This window comes from Pinus tabuliformis, chromosome 7, assembly GCF_031772625.1.
Source record: "Pinus tabuliformis cultivar Carrire ecotype Pingquan chromosome 7, CPIR1, whole genome shotgun sequence".
NCBI lineage: Eukaryota > Viridiplantae > Streptophyta > Pinopsida > Pinales > Pinaceae > Pinus > Pinus tabuliformis.
In genome coordinates this window covers 237981322-237993567 of record NC_142293.1, presented here as the reverse complement: position 1 = coordinate 237993567, position 12246 = coordinate 237981322, and the positions used below count along the sequence as shown (strand labels likewise).

The window sequence follows — 12246 nt, the reverse complement described above, 5'->3', positions numbered from 1 at the left end:
TAAAGGGAGTGATTTTACAAAAACCATGGTTGTTGAGGAATAGAGGTAGCATCTGTTGCATGGCTAGGTTCTTATATTGCCCACATCTCTCTATCTTCTGGGTAGTCACCGTGGTCCCTATCATTGCTTATCTCCATAATGAGGACAAATCACTTGTCCTTGCAAACATAGACCCTAAATATTCTCTCCTCTAGCCAATCTGCATAGCATGTAGCTCTGAGATTGGGGAATTTGTAGTGATATTAATAAACCTAATGCATACACCCCTCATGAGCAGCCTTGATATGTTTGTGATGGCATGAAAGTTGGGACAAATTAGATAAGTGTAGCTCTCTTATCCATGGCCTATCCAATATGATCTCCCATGCAACTACCCAAAGTTATTGATCGCCTTAGAATGTCCATCCAATAATGAGGAATTTTGTGAATGAATAGTAGTTATTCACTCTATTGGATTTCTTGATTCCTTCCGACAAACATGGATTAGATAAAATGGATTTTCGAGATGCTTTATGCATACTCGAAATTTTGATCAATGACCCTGAACATAGAACACTTTAATCTAGTTTGAAATTTGTAACACACTGAGCCAACATTTCAAACAAGCACGTGCACGGATGTAGCAACTGTTAGTTTTTATAGCATTGGATTTATTCTAGCAACGAAATTTAGTGGAGAGGCTAGAATACATGAGACCTCCAAGACCAGAAATCGTTTCTAGAAATTCCCCCTAGAAATGACCAAATTAGATTATTAACCAATTTTTTAATGTTTCCTAAGTCTAAACTTAAGAAAATTGGTTAATTAATCAGTATTAATTAAGTTAAGGTGAGAATCATCTAGAAACTCACACGGATTGATTCCAAAATAATCCTAGCCATCGATTAAGTTTTAATATTGGTCGTTGGTGCTCCAACAATGGATTATAAGAGGAAGTCAATGGGCACTTGGAGAATACACTTGAGATCACCAAAAATTCGATTTCCTTGGCAGATCGACTTCCATATTAGCAACAGTCAGTTGTTGCATAGCCAAAGATCGAAGCAGTGAGTGAGGGGCAGGGACAGTTAGTTTGGAGGAATTTTTCCAGATCCGAAGAGGCAGCTGCAAGAGGGCTGAGTTATTCCCAGTGAGGCAGTGTAGAGGACTAAATAGTTGCTTCAGATTGGCAGTTCGATTTGTTGGAGAGAAATTCGTTCTCAAATCCAGAGACCGGGCTAAAGTTCTAGAGTGTCAGAGAGATTATTTCCTCAACAGAGGCAGGCATAATGACTTCATTCTTAAAACCCCTTCTAGGAAAAGGATTATAAGGGTCATTTCATATCCATTGGTCGATTTATCCTTGTCAAGTGACCTATTGTATATATCAGGTCTCCCCTCATCGGTGAAAGTCCGTAAAGAGTAGGGAGTCTTAGGTGAGGTGACAGTGGGCTAATCCTCCATGGTTGCCCTTTGATCTAGCAATTACCCTTTAGGAATCCCTTTTATGACCCCTGCTAGTTCGAGCAGTAGCAAGGCCCCAAAACTCACTCTTCTCTCCTCATATAAAGTTCTAAAAATTTCTTCAACAATTCTTGGTTCTATTTATATAAGTTTTGTTACCCACCACCTGTGAGTGACACCCATAGGAGAAATTTTTCTCCTACATTTTCTTTAGCTAGCAGCCACCCGATAGCTCGATGTGCCATCATCTACGCCGCCTGAGCCAACCATTATGCACCCTCACCCATTTGTCATGATCATATGTTTGAAGGTGGGCAACCTTGAAAGTATGGCTTTCATTATGTAATTGGATATTTTTGCTTACTTATCATCGACACTTTTGGGCATGGATTAGTGGGGGATTCAACAGAAAGAATGGTCTTGGTCTGTACTCTTGTCCCCTCGTCCAACTTGGTGGTTAACCTTGTATCCTAGTCTCGTGGGATCTACTCTATTGGCCACTAGCTTTAGGAGTGGCATTACATGGGAAACCCCGATTTTGGTTGTGTGGTCCCGCTTCCTGACATCACATACATCACTCTCCTCTGCTCATTATAACCCCTTTTCACATATTTCCCATTCGGGTCCACATTTGTCCATTAGGTCCACAAGGAGTTACCTCCCCCTCCCCTTGACCGCACATTGGGTCGAACCTGGAACATTGCCTCAGAGGTCCTTGTCATGGGCACTTTTGGGCATGGATTGGTGGGGGGATTCAGCGGAAAGAGTGGGCTAGGTTTGTACTGTTGTCTCCATTGCCCGATTTTGTGGTTAGCCTTGTATCCTAGTCTCCTTGGATCTCCTTTACTAGCCATTAACTTTAGGGTTGGCACTACATGAGAAAATATTGATTTTGGTTGCGTGGTCTCGCTTCTCGACACCATATACATAACTACCTTCCACTTATTTTAGCCCCATTCATCTCTTTTCCCATCTGGGTCCACATAGGGTTAGCCTCCCCCTCCCCTTGTCCACACCTTGGGTCGGGCCTGGAACGATGCCCCAGAGGTTGATGCAGCTAAAAAGAAAAGAAAAGCATAATTTGGCCACTCTCAACAAGAAATGTACCACAAAATGCAAAAGATGGTCGAGACATACACATTTAGCACTTGGGCAAAAGCCAAATGTGAGCTCTACCCCTTATCCATATCCATCACCTTGGTTCCTATGGGCCCTAGATGAGTCCCCTCCATCATTAAGGAACCCATGATTGTCCCAACCCCTGGTGGGCGATGAACTGCCCCACCTTAAGGGGGTATCCACTGCTATATATTACACATCATGCTCTCATCCCCTGGAGCCTCAAGCAGTTATGAAGAAAAATCAATCAAAGGCAAAAGACATATGAAGAAGGGTGGAAAAACAAAAGTCGGGGTAACTCATGTACCACGATTTTCTCCCTCCTACACTCATATACCCAGGTGTGGGTTTCCCTTATTATAGCTACCCTTGTACCATGACATGTGGTCTGGATGTTTCCCCTGATCCCCACTCTGTTCCATTACTATATCATTTGCCACCTACCACTTGGAGGATGTACCATGGACATGTCACCCCCTTTAGAGGTTGAAACCACCTAATAGGGTCCTTGATTAACCCCCTTATTGAGCTTGGAGACATTTGTACATGCCAAAGCCCACTATGGAAGGGCATGCCACCATGAAGTGCCCCATTGGGTACATGGCTTGTAAGCTCTTTTACTTGATTATTCAAATGATTTGTTGTATTGGAGGGCATAGGGACGCATTGGATCTTATGCAGGATTGCAAGTGGGTCTCCATTTGGGGTTTGTTCTCCCTATACAAGGTCCTAGCCCTCTAGAGGGCCACATTGGCACTTGTAGGGTGAGCATTGAGAGTCATGGGCCTCAACCATAGTAGAGAGCACTTCATGGATCCCCAATGCCTTTCAAATATTTCTCGTGTTCCACCTTTTGGATGAAGATGATGCACCTAGATCCCTATGCCTAACCGACTCCACACTTGCACCACACACTTGGCATAGGTTCCAAGGTCCAAATGAGGATTTGTCTCACTATGGGAGATAGAAGGAGCACTTATGTCATCATCCTAGCCCTTACAGATTGTTTACAGGCATTTTTGATCCACTTGGAGACCCATGAGGATGTCATTGTGCGCCCATACCCACTTAGGAGCACCACAGCGACTTTCTTGGAAAAACAAGGGTCCAACCCCTTGTCCACTATGTTTGGAGTCCATTCTCTCACCATGGCACACTTTGGACTTCATTAGGCCTTCTCAATGGCCTAATGACTAATTATGTTGATTATTCTGCCCTCTTGAGAGGCTTATTTTTATGTTATGGAGCTATTTGGTGGGCTTATCACCAAAAGTATTGTTATTATGCACATTATTTTATTTTAGAGGGCAGTATTAGTCCAAATTAGGCCATTTGAATGCCTTGGAGGATTGTATAAATAGAAGAGAGGCATTCTCTCTCATTCATCATCACTTGGATTAGATTAGTATCTCTTATGAGATTTTCACACTTTTTGCTGGGATGAATTTGTGGAGCTTTTCTTGATGCACTATGATGTTTGGATTTCGCTATTGTATTTGGAGCTTCTCGAATACGAAGTTGATAAATGGATATACTCTCTCTCATGTAAGTCAAAATTTTGATGTTATTCTTGTTATCTTACTGGTTAACTGCATGTATGTTGTTATCTTTATTCTTGTATGGGTTAAATGTAATGCAAAATTTTTCTAGGACCTTGAATAAGTGATTAAATGCATGCGTTGACCTTTGAGGGATTGTGTGAATGTTTCTAGAGGCACCTCTTAGGTTAAAGGCCTCGAAACTGTCTCCTTGCAAATTTGAAGTAGAAATCTCTATTGATTTAGTTGTTGCCCTTGCAAAGGCTAGCAAAGATCAATTAGGGCTCCCTAGCTTACGAAATTTCATGATCTATGTGTATATTGACTCCATTAAGCCCAATCAATAATGCATTGATCCTCGTATCCCTTTGGTGGTCAAAATAACATTTCTTTCTTTATTTCTTCCAATTATAGGCCTAACCCCAGAAGGTCTTCTAGGGCATCACACGAAATCATTTGTAGCCATCCAAAATGCTTGAAAATTGGTCCATTACTGCGTTGTAGTATGCTCAAGAAGTCGTCCAAATTTCAAGCAATTCCGACAGTGGAATCCCAAAATATAGCAAGCCCTAGCCACAATACCATTTCTTGCCCTAGGTTGACTTTGGGTTAGTGACCGCATTAGGATCATTGCATCCAAATCTCAATTGAAAATTTGTCCTTTGATCCTCCTCTCTTCCCTAATTAAGTCAAGCCCCTCCTCAGTTGATCAACTCCATATCCTTGACCTAATTTTGGGTCCACTTGGTCTTGGACTCCTGTGTGGTCCCGCAAATTTACAACTCTAATTCCACAAAGATCATGTAAAGGCCAATTCTCCATAAGGATTTTCGGGTCTAAGAAACCTCTTGACAAGATATATTCCCAAGCCCTAGCCTCAAGAATCCTCTTAGCCCTTCCTAGAGAGCAGATCACCTTGCTTTTCAAGCAAGAAAGCCATATAATTGAGTCTTTCTTGTGAATAGGCCTTCGGAATCACTACTTATCCTCTTAAATTATCCATTTATCTAGTGATTCCGCTTATACCAAGTCTCCTCCCATCGGTGAAAGTCCGTAAAGAGCAGGGAGCCTTAGCTGAGGTGATAGTGGGCTATCACTCCATTGTTGCCCTTCACCTAGTAGTTTCCCTATAGGATCCCCTCCTAGGACCCCTACTAGTTTGAGCAATAACAGTTCCTAGGGCCCCTATGTGAGTCCCCTTATCATTAAGAACCCATGATTGTCCCAACCCCTAATGGGCGATGAATTGCCCAACCTTAAGGGTGTATTCACTGCTATATCATTTACATCATGCTCTCGTTCCCTAGAGCTCCGAGCAGTTATAAAAGAAAAATCAATAAAAGGCATATGAATAAGGGTGGAAAAACAAAGGCTGGGGTATCTCATGTACTACGATTGCTCCTCCTACATCTATACACCCATGTGTGGGCTTCCCTTGTTATAGCTACCCTTGTACCATGGCATGTGGCTTGGAGCCTTCCCTGTTGCCCCACTCCATTCCATCATTATTTCATGTGACACCTGGCATCTAACAGACGTACCATGGACCTGTCATTCCCTTGAGTTGGAAACCACTTAATAGGGTCCTTGATTAACCTCCCTCTTGAACCTAGGGACACTTGTACATTTTAAAGCCCATTATGGAAGGGCATGCCACTATGAAGTGCCAACTTGGTTCCATCATTTGTAAACTCATTTGCTCAATTGCACTGATGAATTGTTGTACTAGAAGGCGAGGAGATGCATTGGATCTTACACAATATTGCAAATGGGTTTGCATCTTGGGGTTTGGTCTCCCTATACAGGATCCAAGCCCTCAAGAGTCTTAATGGCATTTATAGGGTGAGCGTTGAGAGCCATGGGCCTCCACTATAGTAGAGAGCAGATAGCGACACCAAGTGATCCCTCAGCACTATTTATTACTTGCTCTTGTACCACTTGTTCGATGATGATGACGCACCTGGACCACCTAGCCCAGTCAGCTACACACTCGGTAGTTGATCCAGGGCCCAGATGGGGTTTTGTCCCTCATAGGGAGACAAGAGAGAGCTTGCATCATTATTCTAGCCCTTACAGATGGAGCACATGCTTGATCGATTCAGTTGGAGACCCATGAGGATGTTTTTTGTGCCACCACAGCCACTTGAGAGCACCACAGGACATTCGCTTGGAGATCAAGGGGCCACCCCCTTCATCACTGTTATTGGAGCCCTCCTACTCATTTTGGCACATGAGGGACCTCATTTTCCCTTCCAATGGCCCTTCTAGCTATCTTTCTATCATTTTTGTCCTATTGAGAGGCTAATTATTCTTATTATGTAGCTATTTGGTGGGCTTGTCAACAAAAGTATGGTTATTTTGCACATTATTTTATTATAGGGGCATCTTTAGGCTAAATTAGGTTATTCGAACCCCTTAGAGGATTGTATAAATATAAGAGAGGCGTTCTCTCTCACTCATCATCACTTGAATTTGGGGTATATCTTTCTAAAGATTTCAGACCTGCAATTTGTGGAATGATTTCGATGATTAAATGCATTTTGATGTGTGGAATGGTTTGGATGATTAAATGCATTTTGATGTGTGGAATATTTTTGCTATCTCTCTTGGAGCTTTTATTTTGCAAATGTGATGGATGGATATACTCCCTTGTCATGTAAGTGCTCTTTTCATGCGAATTTCTTGATAATTTTTGTCTAATGTATGGAACATTATGCTTTGATTTTGCTTGTGCCCTAAAAATTAATGTGAATTTATGAAACACTTGTAATCTTGGCTCGTTGCATATGTTATTCATCTTGGCAAGAAGAATGAATTTTCCTAGGGGTAGGTTGTGCACCTTTTACCTTGAAACTCCATCAAATATTGCATATTGAAGTATAAAAGTCTAAAGTTGTTGTGAAGTTGCATCCACAAAGAGCGTAGTTGCTTCTTTAGGCCTCCTTGAAGAGCGAAGTTCCTAAATCTTGATCATTTTGACTCCAATCTTCCCAATAGCCAAGCACTGGTCCTAGATCCTTGGTGATCACATTAACTTAACGAAATATCATTCTTTCACCTCTTTCCTTCTTCTCTTTTTCGTCCCCTAATGATAAGGAGATTTTCTAGGGCTTGATGCGAAATTTTAGGAAGGAGGAATTTTAGGATTCTATCCTGACATGTTTCTTCATTTATGTCTCCTCTAGGCATCCTCCAGTTTTGAAAGAATTTTGACAATGGAATTTCAAATAAATTGATGCCCTAGATATCACACCAAGAGGGAACCCTTGAAGTTGCTTTGACTTGGGGGTTTCTTAAAGGTTTTCACTTTGTAGTTCATTATTCAAAACCTTTTCTCTTAACTACAGGTGATCATTGGATGAGCCTTTACCACGATATATCTCTCAACAATTGGTATCTTATAATATTTCTCTCAAGGAGTTTTTCATGGAAAGTCACCCTAGCTTCTCCCAAAGCTCACACTTTAATTGAATCTTTCCATTGAATAGGTCATATCTGCCTCACTTTGAACCCTAGTATATACTATAAACACATCAATCACAAGTGAGGGATCTTGAAAGTTTTGATCTTAGGCATTCATCAATAAATTATTGAACATTCCTTGGCCCGAGGTCATCCTTCATAGGTCTTTCTTGGGGAGCCTTTCAGCTTTTCTTTAAGTATTTGAACCATTAATTGAGCCTCTCCTTTGAATGGGCCTTGGAAATCACATTATACCTTGCCATTAATCCTATCATTCAAGTGATTTCCTCCATACCTGGACTCCTCCCATTGGTAAAAGTTTGTAAAGAACAGAGGGCATCGACTAAGGTGACAGTGGGTCCTTTTCACATTGTTTCCATTTGGTGTAGTAGTTGTCCATTAGGTACTCCTCCTAGGGGCCTTACTAGATAGAGCGATAACAAGTTTCATTGATAAATCTAGCGTTGAAGGCTTCTTATTTGCTATTGTCCTATCACAATAAGATCAACTAAGAAAAAGCCAAGTTATATTGGCTTTTCCTTAGTTGTTTAGTATAGGAACTTGTACATTTTAATCGAGATTTTACTTAGAATATTTTTGGTTTTTGTACTAACAAAATTTTATGTGTTCCAAAGTGATTTTGGGCACTTTTCACTTGGATTCGTTTGTTGGTTTTTAGCGGGTCAACGATCTTACAAGGGGATATGTTTACAAAATTTCACCAATTTGAAGATATAAAGCACCCGAAGGAGACCTATAACCATAACATCGCAAAATTTCACCAAATTTGAAGATCTAAAGCACCCAAAGGAGACATATAACTATCTACTTTGTAAAGCAAGCATTTCTTACAGCATTGTAACTTCACAAAATCATTTTTCTCCCTTTATTCACAAGGGACCCCATCACTGCTAAGCTTTGTAATCTTGAGGGAGCTAAGAGAGTCTCTTAGGCATCCCAATCCCCCTTACCCAACAGGGGGAGCCTCTTTAGCCTCATTTCATGGTGTGTTCATTGGGCTAAAATTTACCTAACATCGCAAAACATTAGAGTACATTTCAATTTCATAGATTAGATTTTATTTTATGCTTTAGATTAGATTTCAATCTTGCAAAGAGTAACGAACCCCATCAAGCTCTCTTATGCTCTCCATCATTGCAAGCCTAGCTTCATCCTTGCACAGTACCCAGAAAGAGCTTGTTGGTTGATCTAGTTTCGTAGGGGAAACCACTTTGACTTTATTGTAAGATCGGGGTAAAAGTAAAGATTGACCTATGAAATCAGCATGAGGGCTAGTTTCCCCTATTGTTGGATCTCTTGGCAAATCACTAACTTGTGAAATCAGGGGAGTACTCATTGAAGTGAAACTTCCTCCCGCTAGATATCCTTGCATCCCTCTCTACCTCATTCGAAGGATAAAATTAAGGGGAAACACACCTTAGATTTAGATTTACTTTTCTTTCAATTACACATATCAATCATGCACTCATATTGGTAGGTCCCTATAATACTAGTGTAACCTCATATTAATATTGTTGTGCCCCATAGAAGCCCACTATTGTTATTGTTGTGCCCTTACATTATTATTCTTATGTATGCTAGTTTTTGTAGCATCAAATAAGTGTTCTAGTCTCAACTTTGGTCAGATAGGCTAAGAAAAACTAGAGATGGCTTAATTAAGTTAATTAGTCAATAATTAGTTATTTCCTTAGAGTCTAACTTGGGAAAAGTGATTAACTAACAAGAATTAATTGAGACAGGTGAGATTTCTCTAGAAACTCACATGGATCGACTCAGAGATGATCTTAGTCGTTGATGAGGATTTAATCATGGTCGTTGTTGAGCCAATGAGAGATTATAAGAGGAGGTCAATGGGGTTGGAGATAGATACACTTGGAGATCGAGTTTCCTTGGCAGATCGAGCTATCCAACAACAACAGTTAAGCAAGCAAGAGGAGTTTGAGCCATAGGGGAAGCAGAATCAGTGAAGGGCGGAGACAGTGATTCCGGAGGAGATTCTAGTTCTAGAGAGGCAGCAGCAAGTGACAGAAGTATTCCACAGTGAAGTTGCACAAATGCTTCAGTGAGCAGTTCGATTTAGCTCAAAGGGAGGTCAATTCAGCTTCAAGAGTCCGAAAAAAATTTCCAAAGGGTCGGAGAGTCACTTCTAGCAGTAGAGACAAGCAGGACAGCTTGATCAGAGGCTGAATTGAGCCATGCGTGTGAGGATTTGCGCTAAGGCAGTACAAAAGGCTTATGCAAGGGTTTGGATAGCCAGTTTTTCTGAGGTAGCTAGTGTCGAGATTACTTGTGGAGAGAGAAAATTTTCTCTAATTTTTTTGTCAAATATTTGTTGGTTGGATAGCCAGTTGGGCATTCATAGTGTTAGGCCAGGAGGTAACTCCACGAATCTAAATTGTATTTTGCATTAAGATGTAACATGAATATATACATGGAGAGGGAGACTATTGGGTTTCATCTCCCAATGTCTCTTCGTCTTCCAATTCTCTTTATTTTCCTATTTACAATATTTACATGGATTTACCTAATCCCAAAGATTAGGTGTCAACATTCCCCCCTTAATCTGAAGGGATGTTGGTGAGTCCAAGCATCATTTTGAATCTTTCAAACTTTTCTCTTCCAAGTGCTTTGGTGAAGATGTCTGTGATCTGCTCATTTGTGGAACAATGGCGTAGGTGGATTGTCTTGGCCTCAACATGATGTCGAATCAGATGGTATTTTGTATTGATGTGCTTCGTTCAATCATGGAACTTTGGGTTCTTGGCCAACTTTATTGCAGAAGTGTTGTCAATCAAGAGAGGAGTTGAATGCACTTGTTTCTCTTGCAAATCTTCCAGAATTTTCTTGAGCCACACAATTTCCTTTATTGCTTCAGCTGCTACCACATATTCTGCCTCAGTTGTGGAATCTGCTGGAACTGATTGTTTGTGTGACCTCCAGGAGACAACTCCTAATCCAAGACTCATAACATAACCTGAAGTAGATACCCCAATTTCTTTATCTCCATCGAAGTCTGAATCAGAGTATCCAATCAAGCTGAAGTCGCCCACCTGTGTATACTTAAGTCCAAAGTCTTGAGTTCCCTTCAAGTACTTTAGAACTCTTTTTGCAACAGATCAATGTCCCTCACAAGGCTTTTGCATAAACCTGGAGAGGATTCCAACAACAAATGAAATGTCTGGTCTGCTAGTAGTCAGGTAGTTGAGACTTCCTACAAGCTGTCTATACTTTGTTTCATCCTCAAGTTCTTTTTCTTCATTGGATGTGAGCTTTATCTTCTGTTCCATTGGAGTAGTCAAAGGATTGCACTCAACCATGCCAAACCTGTTCAAAAAATCTCCCAATGTACTTCTTCTAAGAGAGGAATATAAACTTTGGATGTTGAGTTACTCTAATACCAAGATAGTGAACATAGCCCAAATCTGTCATTTCAAAACTTTTCCTCAATTCTTTCTTTATGGATGCAATGTAGCTCTCATTGTTCCCTGTCATCAAAAGATTATCTACATACACCACAAGATATTCAATTGTTTTGCCAACTTTCTTGACAAACAAAGTTGCATCATCAAGTTCATAATGTTTGAAGTTGAGTTTCAGAAGATGCTCAATTAAGTTCTCGTACCAGGCTCGTGATGCTTGCTTGAGGCCATACAAGAATTTTACAAGCTTGCATATTTTATGTTCTTGACTCTTCACAACAAATCCTTCTGGTTGGGACATAAAAACATCCTCTTTCAAATCTCCATTCAAGAAAGCAATTTTTACATCTATTTGATGGATTTTCCAACCGTTTTGTGCTGCCAAGGCAAAGAGTGCCTGGATGGTAGCTGTGAAGTTTTGTAGATGTTCTATGCTAAGAGCAATTTCACTTTTCTCACAGCAATCATACAAGTAGATAAGCAAAATGCAGATAGAACATATAAGCAGATCTTACAGAAGACAAATCAGAAACAAGAAAAATGTATGTGTTTGTTTCGGCGGTCAACAGGATGCTTCAACCAGCAAAGTCTCCTTTGGTCAGCCAGCCCAGCATGTGTCACAACAACCCTCCAACCAGTAGATGAGTCAACCCAAGTCAGTTCTACAAAAGTCAACGCTGTCCTGAAAAGTCAACGCAGGGGCAGCAAGCTAAAAGTCAACGCAGCAGCAAAATGGTCAACCCTTTGACCTCGATTTTTGTGCCAGGTAGTATGGCCTTCAAAAATCGAACCTCCCACAAGTTTTCAGCTTGTTTGGACCAAGCGTTGACCAAAGTCAACGCTGGTCAAACTTCTGCGAAACCCTAGCAGCAGAAACCCTAGCAGCAGAAAAATCCTCTTCGTCCTTCCCACGTGTGGCTGAAATTCGTCCTCCAGGTAGCTCGTACTTTTTAGGATGAGAGAGGAAGATGTGAGTTGTGTTGTGTTCTAATTCTCTCCAACTTTTCCTGTATATATATATCCATCAATGAGGGTGTGTGACACATCTGTTGGGCATGTGAGCCTACATTACAAAACTGGCTGACCTTTGCACATATAATTTATTAAGAATAATAAATTCAAAATATAAGTTCTGCTCATCGGATTAAGACTATTTTTATATGGATTTTACACCTCTCAGAAAGAGGAATCCAACAAAAATATTAGCCTCTTAATCTGAGCATCAGAACATGGAGTTTGGACCT

At 40.7% G+C, this 12246-nt stretch overlaps 1 protein-coding gene across 3 annotated transcripts in view; it reads right to left on the bottom strand.

Annotated features, from left to right (window-relative positions):
- Window positions 1–12246, bottom strand: part of LOC149246739 (uncharacterized) — a 70958-nt gene that overhangs the window by 16157 nt on the left and 42555 nt on the right. The window lies entirely within an intron of this gene.